We start from the raw sequence: 19,453 nt of genomic DNA on the forward strand, positions 1-19,453 counted from the left end.
GCCAACATTGCTAAACAATTAAAAATCTGATAAAAACAACAAGAAAATTAATCAAAATTCTCAAAATAAAGTATTTTAGGATTGAAAGTTAACCAAATGTTTGTGTCAATTGGAAGTATTTATTCAGGGTGAAGGGCAAAAATATCTCAAATTTTGCTATAAAAAACATCACAGACTTCAAAGAATGAGTTCAGCAGAATCACCGGATGAACAATAGAAGCAATATACAAAAACCCAATGGATAATAATGAATGGAACTGCAAAGCCTTTTAGCAAGCCATGAGGCATAATAATATGCATGTGGTTGGAATCTATGCTGAAGAGGAGAATTAAAAAGAAACAGAAGCAATATTTGAAAAAGAATAGCCCAAAAGTTTCAGCTCTAATATAATATCAATCTATATTTTCAAGTATAACACATAGAATAAACTTTTGAAATGTACTTAGAAACCTTCCCTAGACACATTATATTTAACCCGTGAACACAAAAAAAGGAAAGAGAGAATCTTGAAAAACATCTGAAAGGAATGTATTTCTTACAAGGGATACTCAGTAGGTGCAGCAGCTGATTTCTTGTTACAAATCATGGCTACCAAAAGCCAATGGAATGATGTATTCTACATACACAAGAAAAATACTGTCAGAACCTGAGCAGCATGCTGGTGTGCTGAAGGTTTACAGCTAAACCTCTGCTGCTGTGCTGCACAGATGAGGAACCATGGTGGGTCACAACAGTGCCATCACTGCTGCAGTCAGCCGGGCCCTCTTCAACAGCTATTCTATTTACTTTGATTGCAAAAGAAGTGACCCCAACTTCAAAAACAGGCTACAAGAGCAAAGAAGGAAACAGAAGCTTGCCAAAGAGGGAGCTGGGCTTTCCAAGTTACAAGATCTTAAACATGTAGAAGCTGTTCAGAAGTTCTTTCTTGAAAAAATACAGCTTGGTGAAGAACTATTAGCTCAAGGTGAATATGAGAAGGGTGTGGACCATCTGACAAATACAATTGCTGTATGTGGACAGCCAACAACAGTTATTGCAAGTGTTACAGCAGACTCTTCCACCACAAGTATTCCAGGTGTTGCTGATGAAGCTCCCAAGAATTAGAGAATTGTACAGGCTAAGAGCTTGGTTGAAGATGATGTGGAATGATGAAAAGTTTCAAGATAATAAAATCTCAGTTTGTGGCCAAATGGGCCAAACTGGAAACCATAATGCTAAGGGAAATGAGCCAATCCCAAAAGGTTAAATATCACATGTTTGCCTTGATTTAAGATGATATGATGTTATGTATAACATGTTATGTTTTGAATGTTATATGTTGTGTATAAACTAAAATTGAAGTATAGGTGAGGTGGTCACAGAAGGTGGCTGGGAACTCGCATTTACTTTTAACATATTGGTTACTCATTACTATGTCAATTAATTCCATAATGATGTAAATTTTTGCCGATGGTATGTTGGAGCTTTCAATTGACTGGGATGATACTCTGCTGGCTCTGTCTTCAGACCAGAGAGGGTATACCTAAGAAGCCGTTGAACTTGACGGGACAATAAGATACTGGACTCTATGTTTGGTATACGCTTGCAATGGGGAAATCTCAACTGAACTTGAGCTGTGGTTATGCAACAAGGTGGAGGAATCCACCATGGTGGGAGGGTTTGGGGAGGGGTGGGGAGAACCCAAGTATCTATGTAACTGTGTCACATAATGCAATGTAATTACTGAAGTTAAATAATAAATAATAAAAAAAAATAAAAAAAATAAAGTATTTTAAAAGTTCTAAACTTAGAAGATGCACAGTTCTGGGGAAATAAGGGCAAATAAGCTTGTTATGGATGTCCTACAGTGAAATCTACCAAAGTTCTTGTTTGTTTTGTGTAAATCCATTTGTCTGTTTTATTTATTTTCCCAGTGAAAAGTGTATTTTGATAAAGAACTTTTTCATTTTATAAATACCCTATGAGTCACCAAAATATGAATTTTGTTTATTTCTAAAACATGCAGCTTATATGTACATATGTAACATAGCAGGCTTTTATTAAAAGTACTCAACACTCAATTTGAAGGATATGCAAAAGATGGTGGGAGAAAGCTGAGGAGTATAATTTCAAAAAAAAAAACCTAGCACATTTTGACATAAATTAGAAAATTAAATGGAAACTTGACTGCGTTATGAAAACCGAACATTAAAAACAGTAAAGCTCAAAACATTAAAAACATTAAAGCTCAAAAAAAGAAAAATATCATCCACTTAAAGTTCTGTATTCACATGATTACCTTTCATAAATGAAGAAATTAAGCAATATCAAGGCTAACAAAACAGATTACTTATTACTAGTATATCTTCCCTTCAATAAATCACAAGGGAGCACTATAGAGTGGACATACAATAAAACATTGAATACTAACTAGGATGAAGATAGAGATGAAAAAGCAAAGAAAAAAGAAGCCTGCAAAGGTGTTGTGTTTTGAAATAGATTTGTTGCTTAAATGTTCATGTGTCAGATACTAGATCCCCAATATGACAGTGTTGAGAGGTTGTGGAGCTTTAGGAGATGGGACCCAACCGAAGTCACTGAATGCGCTGTCATTGGGAGGGACTACTATACTCCTTACAAGACCCTGATTTACTCTCTGGATATTAGGTCGTTTTAAACTGAGTTTATCCCAAATGCATGGCCCATCAGCACTTACCTGGTCTCCTGTAAGTTTATTCATTACATTGCATTGCTGACAAGGGGGCAATGAAAGATGCTGCTCAATCTTTAACATTCCATATGTCCAATCTTGAAAATTCAATCTCTAAAACCATGAGCTAGGTAAATCAATTTTCTCTACAAAACCTTCAACTTCAGATATTTTGTTTTAGCACTGGAAAACCAACTAATACAGTAGATAAAAATAAAAGAGGGTGTACTTTTTGAAGAGAGGAGCTGTAATTTTTTATTCATGATTTATTAGAAACTGGTTAAAACAATTTTATTTAGCTTTTAGCTAGTTACTTACTTTCCAGACACAGAGACAAGTTTAGATCTTCCATCTCCTATTTTACTCCCCAAATTATTGCAGTAGAAAAGACTGGGCCAAACCAAGGCCAGAAAGCAAGAACTACATTAGGATCCTCCACACAGGAAGCAGGAAATAAATGATCTGAACTGTCACCTGCTGCTTTTCAGACTGATTGGCAATACTCAAACTGGCACTCTGGTATGGAGTGTAGACAACCCAAGTGGAGGTTTAACCACTGAGTTACAATACCGTCTCCAAAGCTATGTTTGAATCTTCATTGTTGCCATGAAAACAAAGATGTAGATTGTGTGGTAAATGTGCAAAGAGAGAAAGAAGACTTGAAGCTATAGTAAGTTTTGTATATTATTGGAATTGTTATTAAAATAATAGCTATGTTATTATGAATGAAGATGGTTACTAAAATCCCCACAGACATCAGTATGACCAAAAAATCAAAAGCAAAGGAGACAACAAAATAAATAAAATTAAGCACTGGAAAAATATACTTCACTCTGAAGAATGTGGTGATGAAGGAACAGACAGACAAAAAGAGATGTGAACCACATGCAAAGCAAATAGTAGAGTGGGAGATGAATTTCAAATCACCAGTAATTACACTAAATTAAAATAAGTTACACAGTCTAATCCAAAGAGAGAGATGGGCAGATTAAAATTTCAACATATGCTGAATCTATGCCATGTCAGGGGATACACTTTAGATTCAAGATTACAACTAGATTGAAATAAAAACATGGAAAAAAATACTATGCAAATAGTAACCAAAGGAGTGCTGGCTGACAAAAAGTATAAACTAGATATAAAGAACAATTTGGTTACAGAAGACAAAATTCATGTTATATTTTATAATGGCCAATCTATCAAAAATATAATTACGAATGCATATTCATCTGATATCACAGCCACCAAATACATGAAGTAAAAATATAGAATGAGGATTTCTATTTATTACTGCGTGATAAATAGAGTTATGCATTAACCTACTATTTCCCTAATTACTAGATATCTCAGTTTGCTTGACTCATTCCTGTATTTTAGCCACATTTGTACAGTCATCTCTGAGAAATTCTTTCGTATTTAGATTAAAAATAATACAAATATAAGGTGAAAATTGTTTTTAAGACATTAGGAAAAGGGGAACATTTTAAACTTTGTTTAAAATAATAGTGCATATAAAGAAACGAGAAGCTATGAGTGGCGAGACAAACACAACAATAGATAAGCTATAGGATCTATTATCACTTACTCTTTGGCACATTTTCCACCAGCCATCTTCTTGTAAGAATCTTTGATGCCTTCACAAATAAGAAAATGTAAAGGCATTCCAAAAGTTCATGGAAAACTGAAGTAAATTATAAGGCTTTTGGTAGAAAAATTGTTGAAATTCATGAATGACTTTTTCATACTATAAAATTTGCATGAACTTTTGAAGGCTCTTTCTGTGTGTGGATTAAGAAAAAAACTCACACCAAAATGAATTTATGTTTTAAGTTCATTTTCTATAAATTTTTTGAAGTACCGCCACACATGTTTCTTCAATTTTTTATTTATAATTGAGATAAAATGAAATGGAAGAACAGAGTGAAAGCTAGACGGTAGGGCTTTGGAATAATTCAGAAGAGACCAGACATACTGAACTAAATTTATTTGATCCTTTTCTAACCTTTGATTCATATCCCTCCCAAAGGAGGTAAAGAAATCCATCTATCGGTGCTTGCTGAAAACACTGACTACACTCTCTGATGACTGTTGTGTTAGGCATTATGCCCTGCGTGCAATATATACACATGGAGGATTCAAGTCACATGCTGTGAGCCTGTGCCAGACATTTCAGATTTTAAAAAGTTTTTAAGGATTATTGGGAAGGTTAAGTATTTCTAAAATTTAATTGTTTCATTTCTACCTATTACTGCCTTGAGTATTCATCCAGAACTCAGGTTTACTCCTTTTTTCATGCCTTGACATCCCACACAAAGCCTCACAGTAAACTGCAGAATGATTTAATACTATTTAAATATAAGCTTTTCAGAAGTCTGTAGCAGCAGCTGAATCGGGCGTTTGAGGGAAGGTTTCCCCACCTGAAGCCAAAGACATCCACTTAACTACTGTGGTCTCTAGGTCGTGCACACTGACTGATTTACTGTCACAGATAATCCAGTGCTCACCTAGAAGCCATTTTAGTTTAAGAGCATGTGGTTGGCCAGGCAGCAATGCTTGCAATAATGTAATAAAACAGAAAGAAATCCATACCTAGTTGTGAAGGAAAAGAGTCTGTCTATTCCGCCAGAGGCAGGTGAAATGGGTCTACAAGATTTACTGGCGGGTCAGAGTGGAGCCATATAAAATAACGCATTAGTACACGGTAGTGGTCTTCTTAAAAATGACCAGCATGCTTCAGAGTTTCTAAATCCCGTGCCCTCTTTAGTAGTAGGGAATTGGGGTTGGGAGAGGAGCAGTTATCGGCTTTATTTGTCAACTAAAGCCATTGGTTTATACGTGTGCTATTACCATTTGTGGTTGCTCTGTTCAAGCTTCTTTCGACTGCAATAATCAGAAATTGTGTTAGCTTGCTCCGATCTCATAAATTCCAAACCAGGAATGTAAGTGAAGGTATATATTGGAGAAGCCAGGACTGATGTAAAAAGGCTATTCCCACTGTTCCTCTCCAGGGACTGCCAACTTCTGTGTTACTTCTGTGCTGCACATTTTTGCATAGTGGTTTCCCCTGTTTGTACAAAATTCTGCATCAGCGTATTCCCTAGTTTCAATTTCCCAGGAAAAGATACACTTACCTACCTTTCGACCAAGCTCTTTGAGCCTGGTGACCATCATAAAGCTTTTGCCAGCTTGTGGATTGGTTTCTCAAGAGTGATTTGAACCAGGATCCTTCTCTTGTGGTCTTGTGTTCATACGGCAGGGATTATGGACAGGAAAAGATGTAGGCATGTTGAACATATCAGTAACTGCTGATTTTATGCAGTTTATGAATTTTTGCCTTTACAACAGGCTAAATGCTTACTCTATGCTACTGTGTCAGGTGTAATGCTGGAAATATAACTGCCAACAAGATAGAAAATACCTGTTCTGCGTCGTGGACAAATTGCATGACTTGTAGGTTCTCGCAAGAAAGTTCTCTGTGTGCCTTCCTTTCGGCTTCATCCTATCAGCTCATGATCTTCATGGTGTGCTGTGTGCTCAAGATCTCTGCTGACAACAATGCACAAAGCACTTCCATTGCCAGCATTCCTGAAAGTATCTAAATTCTGCAAAATCTTTTCTCGCCACCCTAATCAAAATCACTCCAAATGTCTCATCGGTCCCTCCATTTACTTTTTTCAAGGGTTGCCACATTAATATATTTTTCCTTTCGCATTTATCCATTATTCTGAACACATTAGAACACTGTTTTGTGGAATGAATTGAGAGCACATTATTCTATACATGTTGGGCTTAAATTACTTTCTGCAAGTTAGAGCCAAGGAAGAAGGCTTTATTATGAAGAAGAGGGACTATGTAAAGGCATTCTGTGTAGTGCAAGTAACTAAGTAAACGTGATTCTCCAATGATTCAGTGAGCTGGTAAAAATCCAGGGACACTATTGTTGCTTTCTGTAGGTACTTTAGCAAATTAACTGAATGGCCCACTAGAGAAAAGTTGTCACTTTCACTGATTCATCAACAGTTTCCCCCAGCAATCACAGTACCTGTGCCATCTGTGTTTAGCACTTTAGAAAAGGAAAAAAAAAAAAGCTCTTTGCGACTGCCATACAAATCAGGGGCACTACGAAGGTCACACAGGAGGGAATTTTAGGACTCAAGGAAGATGTTCTGCTGCATGGCAGTAAGGAGTAACAGCATTCCATGCAAGTTCTCCAGGAGCACAGGCTGCTCTGCCCCAGCCTAGAGCAGCTTCAGGTCCACTGGGAAACGCGTATTATGCCTGGGTTAATTTGCTGATTAATCTCTAGTCAGTGGTTTGTGCTTTCCCCAGATGGCCAATTAAAATTTACAACTGGCAGAACAGTGTCCTGTTGGCAGGCTGTTGAGGGGCTAAAGCTAGAGGCAGCGACAGAAGGCATGGGGCTGAGTTTTGCCCCATTTCCCCCTCCCGTTTTCTTTATTTCTCTCTCTTGCTCTTTTTAAAGCTGCTGGATTTATTCAGAGGAAAGTGTAAGCCGGGCTTACACGGTAAGTGTGAGATGTGTGGTGTAGTTTACAACTCTGCTGCTATTTACTCTCCAACGCGCTCAGGGCCGCTCCAGTATTCCAGGCATCAACGGTTTTACCCACAGCAAATATAGCTGACAAAATCAGCCAGGGGGCACAACTGATTTAACAGCTTCTGAAATGTAATAGCCTTTTTTTCCCCCTGATTTGCAGTCCCCATGGATTGATGGTCTAATATCATTCACTTCCTCACAAATATATAAAACATTTACAGTTGTTTGCGTAAATCAAAGACAAAATGCCGTGTGTGAAGCTGATAATAAGTAATGCTGTGATATATATAAAAGATAACATACTTTTATAGCTAAGGTACCCCCCCCCCATTATCTGTTACTTTTTACTTAGCATTCCATAAAAATTGTATTGGGTTTACATTTGAGTAAAACATACAACAAGGAATTTAATTAGAGAAATGCAATTAGATGTAATTCTTATTTTATAGTGAAATATTACCCATGTTCTTAGAATACACATGATTCAGCTGGATTGGAAATTCTGAAGGAAATTACTAATAAAATACCATTTTAAATAAGCCAAAATGGTAATGATGGATGGATATTATGATTGTTAAAAAAATTATTTCTTTGAAAGCCAGAACAACAGAGATAGAGAGATGGTTAAAGGAGAGAGATGGAATGCATGTTTCCATCTGTCAGTATACTGTACGAAAAAGCCTGTAACATCTCGACTGAGTCAGGCTGCAGCCAGCTAGGAACTCCATCCAGGCCTGGATGGCCCAGACAAAGGCACCTGCTTCCTCAACAGCTGCTTCCCAGGATGCATTAGTGGGAAGCTGAGTCAGAAGTGGAGGAGCAGGGATGTGAAGCAGTTTTTCTAACTCGGGAAATGAATCCCCAGGTGGCAGATTAGTTGGTTGTGCCCTAATGCCTTATTTCCCCAAACTGGCAAGGTAGATGTTATATTATTGATGATAGAAGTAATTCAGAGTACTCAAATATCTCACATTAAATATGAAGGGAGGAGCATTGTGTAAAATTCTGTTTATGTAAAATGCAGAGCATTTAGGAGAGTGTTCCATGAACAGTGCGTAAGTTGCAGGATTTATACATGGGACACTGTTATTTAGCTTGGACCTCAAGTTCCTGGGCAGCATTCTGTGAGTAATTTTCACTACATATCATAGCAAATATATAATTGTTAAATTTTAAAATTTATTTAAAATTAAATGAAAATTCTAAATGTTTAGAGACATGGTAAGTTGCTAAGGGCAGTGACTGTAACTTTGCTTTTGGCCCTAGCAACACTACCTGGCATTTAGTGAACTTTCAAGAAAGGATTGATGTGATATTCATTTCCCCCAACAAATAGGAAAATTTAATTTACACACTACAAGGCTTTCTGTGTCAACCTCCATTCAAATGAAAGCTTTTAAAAAAAGGGTTTCCCCTCAGGTTCTGCCCTTGAATTCTTTGCATCCATGAGATCACAGGGTCCTTCCTGGCAGGCATCTTTTAGCTTCCTTTTGTTCTCTCGTGGAGCTGGCACCAGCCTATCTTCTCACTAAATGTAGAAAGAGCTGAGTTCACGGTGTTTCTTGAATTGTTGCTCAACTTCATATAAACAACTGAATTTCATTTGCTAAGCTTCCATGCTATGAAGTCAGATCTTGGTCATTCAGGTGTTCAGGTCAGTTTATAAGGGCGGGCGTATGCCAAAACATTTATGAATGGAACTTCTACAGACATGACTGAATTGCAAACTATTTTGTATATATGCAGGCTACTCTGAAATGTTTAACAATATTCATATCACATTCCTTGTCAACTGCCTGAGGAGTTTACATTTAGTTCCTACCTAATGCCCTGCCTCATTGGGAAGATGACCTCTACATACGAAGGTAACACCCAAAGTTGAAATCTTGAAGTGTTGATAGGAGAACTGCAATTAATTCTCATGCAGTTATTAAGCACATGTGCTATTCAAGGCACTGTGTTAGATACTATTTGGCATGGGTTAGTTCTAAATATCCATAAGCTTCTCATTTCTGAATCACAGTGATGGTAAATGAAACCTAATATTATAACTGTCAAATGCAAATGGCAAAACATGTGTTGTACTTACTAAAAAATAACTCAGGCAAGTGTTTGACCTAGTGGTTAAGACACTAGCCGAGTCATGTGTTTCTCAGGTCAGCATGTTCAGAATCAATTTCTGGCTCTGGTCCCTGACTCAAAATTTCTGCTAAGGCTAACTCTGGCAGGTAAGCAGGTAGCAGTTTCAACCACTGAATTTTTGCCACTTTTGTGGGAGACCTCATTTCCTATTTTCAGCCTTACCCCGCCCAGCAGGGGTTGTTCCTCTGTCCGGAGAGTAAACCAGAAGATAAGAACATAGCTTGCCTGTCTGCTGGCCTTTCTGACTCTTACAAATAAGCACAACACGGTGATAACAAAAACCCACCTCTGCTATAGACTGACACTTGTAAAAAGAAAAAAAAATGCAATCCATTTTGTTTGGAATGCTTGGAGAGGGATTCTTGGGTGAGATGAATCTTAATTAACAAGCTGCAAGTTGTCAACCAAGGTGACTGGGGGGTGGGAGGGGAGTTCATGAAGAAAGTTCATGAACATATGACTAGAGGTAGGAAAATATTAACTCAGTTTGGCAAGAAGGAATTGTTGAAAAACATAATAAGAGTGTGTGGTGTAGTATAAAACGAGGGTGGAAATTAGGTAAGCATGAGGTATAGACATTTGAATTGAGATTTAGTTTTTAAAATTTATTCCAGATGTGTTTTTATTGCTGTTTATTTGTGCATTATAAATAATGTTATGAACTTTGTTTTTAAAAATATTGTAAAAACATTTAACAGTCATGCAAAAATTGCATCCATATATGGGGTATCAGATGTGTATATTTCGCAGTATCCAATCAGCGAAAATATATCCGTTTTCTCAGACACTTAACATTTCTCTATGGTAAACAATATCTCTAATCCCATGTTATAGGGTTTCTTAAATATAGAGCTACATAGTTGATTATCACCATTGATAGTAACCCTACTATACAAAGTTGCAGGTTATAAAGTCAATATAAAGAATATTACCGTTATTACACACTGATAGCAAGTTATTTGAAATGAGTTGAATTTTTATCAAAGTAAAATATCCAAATTTGATGGCCAGTGAAGGAATTCTCATCATGTGAATGATTCTCAATATGTTTGTGAAAAATGCATAGTTTCAAAGCTATGTATAGTTCTTTTGCATCTTAATGACCTTATATTTCCATTTTTTATGATTTTTTTGAAGTTCCCTCAAATTTGCATTAAATGGTGGAAAGTGACAGCCTACAGCAGAAAAGCAGTTAGGAATATTACAATAATGTAAGCTGAGGTCTGAGGGTCCCTGAGTGAGTCGTGGTGATCGGAAGAAGGAAAATGTGAATAAGAAGCGTCTCTCAAGCAACACTGACAAGACAAATGGTAATCAGGATGTTGAGGATAAGGGAGGGAATGGCGCTGGCATCCCATATGGGCGCCGGTTCTAATCCCGGCAGCTCCACTTCCCATCCAGCTCCCTGCTTGTGGCCCAGGAAAGCAGTCGAGGACGGCCCAAAGCCTTGGGACCCTATACCCGCATGGGAGACTTGGAGGAGGCTCCTGGTTCCTGGCTTTGGATTGGCTCAGCTCCAGCTGCTGTGGTCACTTGGGGAGTGAGTCATCGGACGAAGATCTTCCTCTCTGTCTCTCCTCCTCTCTGTATATCTGACTTTGCAATAAAAATTAATAAATCTTTAACTAAAAAAAACACCTAAATTTATGATAGGATTGAAAATCAAATGTTTTATACAACGACACTAAAGATTAATTTATAAATCATTTTTGCATATTGTAAAAAGGACATAATTTGATAATATACATTATATGAGACCAAAGCGTTGTGAATTAAAATTTAGAGATACTATATGCAAGTTTGTTTAGCTTTATTATATGTAGTCCTACAACTTAGACAATTTTAAGAAATGGAGGAAACTGAATTTCAACAACTTACCATATCTGTTACTATGCAAAATGCTTGTTCATTAATACACCCATATTTTTATAGTGTACTTATCTTTGAGAAAAACTGAGGAGACATAATTTAAAAGACCAACAAAACAGGTAAACCACATTGACCACTATATTATGAATGTCTTACCTACAAATTCCAAATGTCCTTGTGACTGTTTTTTCTGTTTATTGCAAATTCTTAGATACCAGATTCTGGTTTTTTTCTTTCCCTTTTTTTTTTTTTTTTGGGAGAGCAAAATTTAGTAGATCATTCTAGGGAAGATGACTTAAATTTTCCAATCAAAAGGTCAGGTAGCAAAATCAGTGTGTTAGCTATAATCTCATCATGGTTTCTCAGTGTGAAAAACTTTATGTATTCATGGTATTGTCATTACACATACTGATCCCATGTTTTAGTAATGTCCTTAGAAGAGAATCAGAAAATGTGTTTTCCTCCATCACCACAATTTCTTATTCTAATTATTTGTTATTGAATTTATATTGCATAATTTTCCCAAATATTATCATTTGATCTGATAATTAATTGGACTTAGAAATGTCATTCTTTTCTTTCATGTTCTGCTTTCAGAGAGAAAGGTTGTGAGGATATGTCTAAATCATTAACCAGAGGATTAGAAAACTTTAAGTAAATGAAATATAAATATTAGAGTTAAGTTCTATTAAAATGTGGGTCAGACTCCTGTTACTACCTTACTAAATATTATCACATGCTCAGCCGTTGTACACTCCAGCATTTTAGATTGTGGTGAGCGCAGGGACAATTTTTGAATGGATAGCAGGTCAGCTCAGCCCTTATTTGCCTTGTGATGACCTACAACATCTTCTGGGAAAGTGCCTCCTTTCAAAAGTGCCTGACTCCGTAGCAAGCACTGCATCTGTTGCCTCATCTAGTAGCCGTCATCATTGAAATTTCTCATCAGAACTGACTCAGCCATTTGGTGCATTTAATGAGTTTTACACAGAAATATTTTATCTTTACAAGAAAATCAGAATGAAATAGTAAAACCCAGATGAACCAAATACAAGGTAAAAGCGCTCTACTGTGTTTTAGCCTAGTAGTCTGACTTACTTGAAAATAAAACGTAGAAACACAGGTAATATCTTTTTTTTTATGAAGACTGTAGATAATTACTCAGAAATGTAAATGACATCAAAGAAATATAACCTGAAGAAGAAGTGGGTACTGGTGGGCATGCTTGTGCCGTGTGCCTAAATGCTGCAGGTTAAGAAAGGACACAAAGGTAGGAATTGGTGGGTGGTTGTGTATGAGGTAAAATCCTCTGCTAGTACAATTGGATGGAACCAGATTAATATAAGTATATGTAATGGTATAATGCTTAAAGAAGATAAAAGTGGCATTTAGTGAGAGTTTATGACTATGTGCAAGAAGAAAGATAGGAAACAAAGAAAAAAGTAAACGCGAATAAATAAGGGAAAGAAAAATTTAAAATAGAATTCTCAGTGTAGGGCTTGGCGGCGTGGCCTAGTGGCTAAGGTCCTCGCCTTGATCCCATATGGCCGCTGGTTCTGGTCCCGGCAGCTCCACTTCCTCTGTCTCTCCTCCTCTCGGTGTATCCGACTTTGTAATAAAAATAAAATAAAATAAATCTTTAAAAAAAAAAAAAGAATTCTCAGTGTAGCATGTAAGAGAGGCTATCATTTCAGGAATGAGTAGAAAATGTAAAGCCACATTACAATCTGTTGATAAGTACCTGTTTGTGGAATCTGACGCCAAGTTGAAGTAGAAGAGGCAAGAGTTTTGTTTGTTTTGTTTGAATAAATAAAACAAATAGCCATATACGTATGCTCATGTGTTATGCATTTTTAACTTATGTGTTAGGTTTTACATATTAATTCATTAAGTATATGTATCGATTACCTGATACATGTTAAACATAGTTAGGAATTAAACAGACATGGCTTTCCTAGAGTGAAGACTGCATTCTACTAGGAGGAGGCAGAGTATACATAAGTGTGTGCAGGGACTATGAAAGACATTAGTGCTGTGCAGGAAAGCAGGTTACGGAGTGTCCTAGGAGGTACAATGCAGCTTTGAATAGTGGTTTCAGGGAGAGTCTTATTAATATGTTCTCATGCTTTCATGTACCTAAAGAAGCTGAGAGACAGAGCGTAATTGGAGGCAGGGAATGTAGGTCCTGATGTGCTAGTTTATCTAGCCTTTTCAAGAAAACAGATACACTAGGTTACTGAGGTAAGAAAATAAAAACACAGTTTGAATAGTGCACATTCCTATTAAGATCTTTTAGAAGAGTATAAGGGGGGTATTTTCAGTTGTTTTCTTCATCCATTTTTCTGGATTTCTTGTTTACTTCAGATGATACAGGTCTTTGTCAAGAAAGTAACAAGGAGTCAAGAACACAAGTTGGAGAATCCTATTGGAAGCTATATATGGAACCCAAACTGGCTGCAGTGGTGGTTCTGGAAAGTCACAAATAGACTAGGACCTGGTGGCCTAATGATTTATGCAAAAGGCAGAGCTGGCAATAAATACTGACAGATTGCATGTGGAGTATAAGAGAAAGAAAGGAATCAGAAAAGTGTCCGAGGTGTGGCCTCTGTGTCCTGAAGACTCCGCATAGAACGACACCAAACACAGGCATTTCTGAAGGCTCATGGGTTTTTGTAAGAAAATTTTCTTATAGATTTCTGTATGTTTATTTGGAAAATCAGATATACAGAGAGAAGGAGAGAATGAAAGGAAGGTCTTCCGTCCACTCATTCACTCCCCAAGTGACTGCAATGGCCAGAGCTGCATCGATCCAAAGCCAGGATCCCAGAGCTTCCTCTGGGTCTCCCACGTGGGTGCAGGGGCTTTGGGCCATCCTTGACTGTCTTCCCAGGTCACAAGCAGGGAGCTGGATGGGAAGCAGGGCCACCGGGATTAGAACCGGTGCCCATATGGGATCCTGGCACGTGCAATGCGAGGACTTTAGCTTCTAGGCTACCATGCCGGGCCCATGTAAGAAATTTTAAATTCAGCATTAGATTTGTGATGGTTGCTATTCTGCAAATTTTAGGTATCTACTTTGTTGCTTTTACCTAAAACATAAGCAATGGAATGACAATGCTTAAAGATGAATCAATCTACACTTGGGAGGTCATGTTGTAGAGTACTGCAATCACAAGGCATACTGAGCTGTACCCAATTCTGCTTCTCTCTCTCTTTTTTTATTTAGGATTTATATATTTGAAAGACAGAAAGAGGGCCCGGCACAGTAGCCTAGTGACTAACATCCTTGCCTTGCATGTGCCTGGTTCCCATATGGGTGCCTGTTCTACTCCTGGATGCCCCACTTCCCTTCCCGCTCCCTGCTTGTTGCCTGTTAAGTAGTCGAGGACAGCCTGAAGCTTGGGACCCAGAACCCATGTGGGAGACCTAGACGAGGCTAACTTCAAATTAGCTCAGCTTCGATTGTTGTGGCCGCGTGGGGAGTGAATCAATGGACAAAAGATCTTTTCTCTGTCTCTCTCTTTGTACATCTGACTTTCCAATAAAAACAATAAGTAATTATTAAGAAAAATAGAAAGAGGAAGAGAGAAAGAGTTCTTCTACCTGCTAGTTCACTTCCCAGATGGTCATAAGGTCCGGGGCTGGGCCTGTTTGAAGTCTTTACTCCACCTGTAGTTCCAACGAGTAGGTCTGTCTTCCACCGCTTTCATAGGTACATTAGCAGGCACCAGATCAGCTGCAGCCCCAGTGGGGATTCCAGCATCACAGCAGCAGCTCAAGCCTCTGCACAGACCCCAGATCTAGTTCGTGAGTCACACTGAAGTGCAGGTGTGTTAGCAGAACACTTCTTCAAAACCCCAGAGGGTCACAGCCATCTGCTGCAAAGCCCGCTAGTTCTTGTGTTCTAGCCTTACTGAACCTTTACGAAAAATATATTCAAGGGCCTGGCATGGTAGCCTAGAGGCTAAAGTCCCCACCTGGTATGTGCCTGGGTCTCATATAGGTACCGGTTCTAATCCTGGAGACCCTGCTTCCCATCCAGCTCCCTGCTTGTGGCCTGGGAGTCAAGGACAGCCCAAAACCTTGGGACCCTGTACTCGTGTGGGAGACCCGGAAAAGGCTCCGGGATCCTGGCTTCGGATCAGTGCAGCTTCAGACATTAAGGCCACTTGGGGAATGAATGAGTGGATGGAAGGTTTTCTCTCATGCTCTCTTCCTTTCTTATACTTGACTTTCCAATAAAAATAAATAAATTTTAAAAAGCTACCTTTATTAACATGTATACATATTTGAGTATACAATAGACAGATACAAACCTTTAAAATATACATTCAAGAATTGGTATTGAAGTTTGTAAGGCTTCATATTTCATTGTTTATAATGATGTTTTAAAATAAGCACAAAATATTTTCCATAGTGAATAAAAAACACAAGTTAGACTGGAAGCAAAAGAGAATTGTTTTGGATTCATTGGAATTGTTTCAAAAACAGCACAATGCACAAAGCCTTTGTAAGGTATTACAGAGTTTAAATGCATTTTAGATAAAAACAGGCAGATTTTGTAACAGAAAAGCAACACTCATTTGGTACATATGCTTGCTGAAAATTTGCTGTGTCCCAGGCACTTAGCTAGCACATAAAATGCATGCCCTCAGAGGCTTAATAGTTAGAGTGTTGTGCTTACTCCCATCTCCTGTCAGGGAGGCCATTTCCACCCCTTCTCTCTGTCCCTTCCACCCAACACACAGGGAGTCAGGACTGTCCTAGCAGAGAGAGTACAGAACAGACGTCTCTTAACTTGCACACTTGACTGCACAAACAGAGGAAGTGGGAGATTGAGTGTTCATGGCAGGAAGAAGAGAGGAGGAACTGCAAGGATGCTGACCTTTAAGTCACATTAACGCACAAATAACAAGTGGCCTAGTTAATGTCCTGGGCTCTGAAGAACCAGAATAATACTTCTTCCTCTCTGGAGAGCTTGCTGCCGAGAGGAAGAAGGGGCTGGCCAGAATCCTCTCTCCTGGAACTGTGGCTTTCTCAAGTATGTAACGATGTGGTTATTGTGAAATTCTCAGATGTCTCCTGGATTAAGATTCCATGACTTCATGACTGTGGGAATAAAAAGCAGATTTTGAAAATAATATGCAAATTAGTTTTCCTGAATTTTTGTAAGGATTGGCATGTGTTAGCTTCTCAAGTGGTGGTGAGTAGAATTAGCATCACTTGGGAACTTGTTAGAAACACAGAAATTTCAGGACTTATCCCAGGTGATTTGAATCAGGACCTGCATTTAATAAGGGCCCCATGTCATGTGCATATCAAAGGTCACACTGAGAGCAATTCTGAGTAGCAAGCTCCTAGAGATAAAGCCACAAGGAACTTCAATTTCAGCAATAATATGTTAAGTCTACAGAGATTATAAATAGGCAGCAGCCCTCCCAGTCATCACTTGAGGGTTCTGTTTATTACAGATAATTATAATTAACTAGTTAATGAAAAATCTGCCTAATAATACCTAGGATTACCATTTTCCATTTGGATTATAGAATTTTAAAAGGAATATGACAAGCAATTGTTTAGATGTTGAGACACCCCAGCCCCACATCAGAGGAGTACCTGTATTTAATTCCCAGCCCCAGATCCTGACCAGCATCCTGTCAGTGCAGATGGACAGGCAGTGAGAATGGCTCCAGTAATTGGATCCCTGCCACCAGTGTGGGAGACTTCAATTGTGTTCTGGCTACTGGCTCTGACCCCAGCCCAGATTTGCATACTAAGGGCATTTGGGGAGTGAGGCGGCACAAGGAAGCTTTACTTGCCTCCCCCGCCCATCTCTCTACCTATCAAATAAGAAATAATAGTGAACTTTTTAAAAAGGAAAAATAATGCCTTGGCATTGGGCTTCTACAAATAGGAGAGATCAAAACTTCATCAATGTTCATGTTATCTTTTATTCCCCTCTTGCACTTTTTCCAACATACCCTACTTCATTTTCCACCCAGCTTCCTGTTTACGGCCTGGGGAAGCAATGGAGGACCATTCAAGCCGATGTGCCCCTGCACCCGTGTGACAGACCCAGAAGAAGCTCCTAGCTTTGGCTCGACCTAGTTCTGGCTATTGTGGATTTTTGGAGAGTGAACCAGCTGATGGGAGATGCTGTCTCTCTCTCTCTCGCCTTCTCTGTAAGTGTGCCTTTCAAATAAAATATAATAAATTAAAAGGAAATTTAAGTTAACATTTTATTTAAACATATACTATAGTTACATATCCATATTCTCGCAATTGTGCTACTCCAAGATTTCCAAAAAGTTGGTTCCTTCCAAGCATTTGTTTGAAAAGGTTTTCTGAAATTACCAGGAGCCTAAGTGAAGGTCTCGATAGATCATTAAAGATAAATAGCTTTAAACCAACTATGTATCTTGGCTTGCAGTGAAAGTGTAATGGAAAATGCTAAAACATAGCTGCTGTGTGTACCAGTACACTTAGAGTCCACTTGTTTTGTTCTTCATTCAAAAGTGTGACTTCCTTTGGGTGCAATAAATAAGGCTGATATCAAATGTAAATCAAATATTTATTTTGTATAACTTCAGGATCATTATTCTTAGGCGAGTATGAAAATGTTAATCACTATAGCATGAGAATTCTTGGACATGTAAGATATTTTATTCTGGTGATATAAGATGTGAAATTTAAGATAAAATCCAGGGAAATTACAATGTCACATGGAAGCTGAAGCCACTTGTTCTCCACGGTGTCTTGGCCAGCAGGGTCCTCACATGAGAGCAGCATCTTGGCCAGTTCCAACAAAGCAGCCACCAGGGGTGGTCCCACCACTTGTGGTTGGTTAACTCCCTGCTGCACCCAGATAACCAGGCTTAATGGCCAAGATGGCAACCACTGCATTGCTGTTGGGCACATGTTGGGTCATGCCATCACGGGGGGGCTTCCATGTAGGAAGTAATGCCATATCTCACACACAGTGTCACTTTCCAGGAGCCTCAGCGAACCCAGGTGACACAGAAGCAGGAGTTTGGCCCTTTCTTTTATGAAATAAAGTAATTGTTGGAGTGTGCCTAGAACCAAAGGGATGTTAAGTATTATGAGAATTCCAATGAAGTCCTGGGACAATATAGAATTGCAAATGGGTAAGTCTAATAAAGAAGCTCAGGAGGAAGATGAAAATTGGATCTTAGGATCAAGTTAATATAGCATAAAAATGTAATTGTAATGAAAGCATAAAGTAAAACAACACCATATCAACCTGTTGACTGCTTTGAAAAGCTTCTTTGGTGCAGCATTGCAATGGAAGAGGGTGTGGCAATTCTTTGGGATGGTATCAGATTTGGGGATAGTCAGATGCTTCGTTTTCCTGAACAAGCTACTGCAATGTTATTGCTTATTAGTAGAATAAAGTGATTTTATTCCAAAAAGAAATAGATAATACCCAGAAGGAAATGATACTGCTTCTTGCAATCCAATACATACTACTGATGGGAAACAGTTGTAATGTTCTTAGTCATTAACATAAGAAACATAAATGAATATAGCTCAGATACAGGAAACTTTTATTGTCCCAATTTGAAAGTTCAGAGAGTCTAGATTTAGTTGAGTTTGGACACAACATCTCAAGTCATTGGATCAAGGCTTCATTTCTTTCCTTTTTTTGCCTTCTTCTACTCACAAACTCACTCCTTGGCATCTTCTTGGCTACCAGGAACTTGCCTCTGTAGGCATTTGCTGATTACTCCAGCAAAGAAAAAGAAAATGCTTTTGTATCATTATGTCCAGTAACATTCTGAAATTCATTCTGATTGAGCCATCTTAGAACCTGTGCTGTCTTCTGAATGAGTAACTTGTTAAGCAGGATGGAAGACATTGATTAATCTACTTTTGGCCAGATCTCCCTGCTTGGTCTAAAAGCACATAAATACCTTGTTGGAAATACAGTTCTTGGCAATGGAGAAAGGGAAATGTTGTTGGTTGGGAAGGCAACCAACAACATTAAGCTGGCCTGAAGGGAACTGGAAGACACACATAAGTGAAATTCTGTCTGGTAGTGGGTGCATTTCCATAGTTGCATAAAAATATCTTTGGGAAAAAAGTAAGATCTTCCTGGTGGTCACACTTAAGTTGACAGAAAGAGCACTGAAGACTTCCTAAAATCTAACATCAGAGTTGATAGCTCAGAAAAATG

At 38.3% G+C, this 19,453-nt stretch overlaps 1 pseudogene; it reads left to right on the forward strand.

Moving 5' to 3' along the window:
• The first annotated feature begins 718 nt into the window (after nucleotides 1–718).
• Nucleotides 719–1,150, forward strand: LOC101530246 (mitochondrial import receptor subunit TOM20 homolog; annotated as a pseudogene).
• The last annotated feature ends 18,303 nt before the right edge of the window (nucleotides 1,151–19,453 follow it).

Source organism: Ochotona princeps, chromosome 5, assembly GCF_030435755.1.
Source record: "Ochotona princeps isolate mOchPri1 chromosome 5, mOchPri1.hap1, whole genome shotgun sequence".
Lineage (NCBI taxonomy): Eukaryota > Metazoa > Chordata > Mammalia > Lagomorpha > Ochotonidae > Ochotona > Ochotona princeps.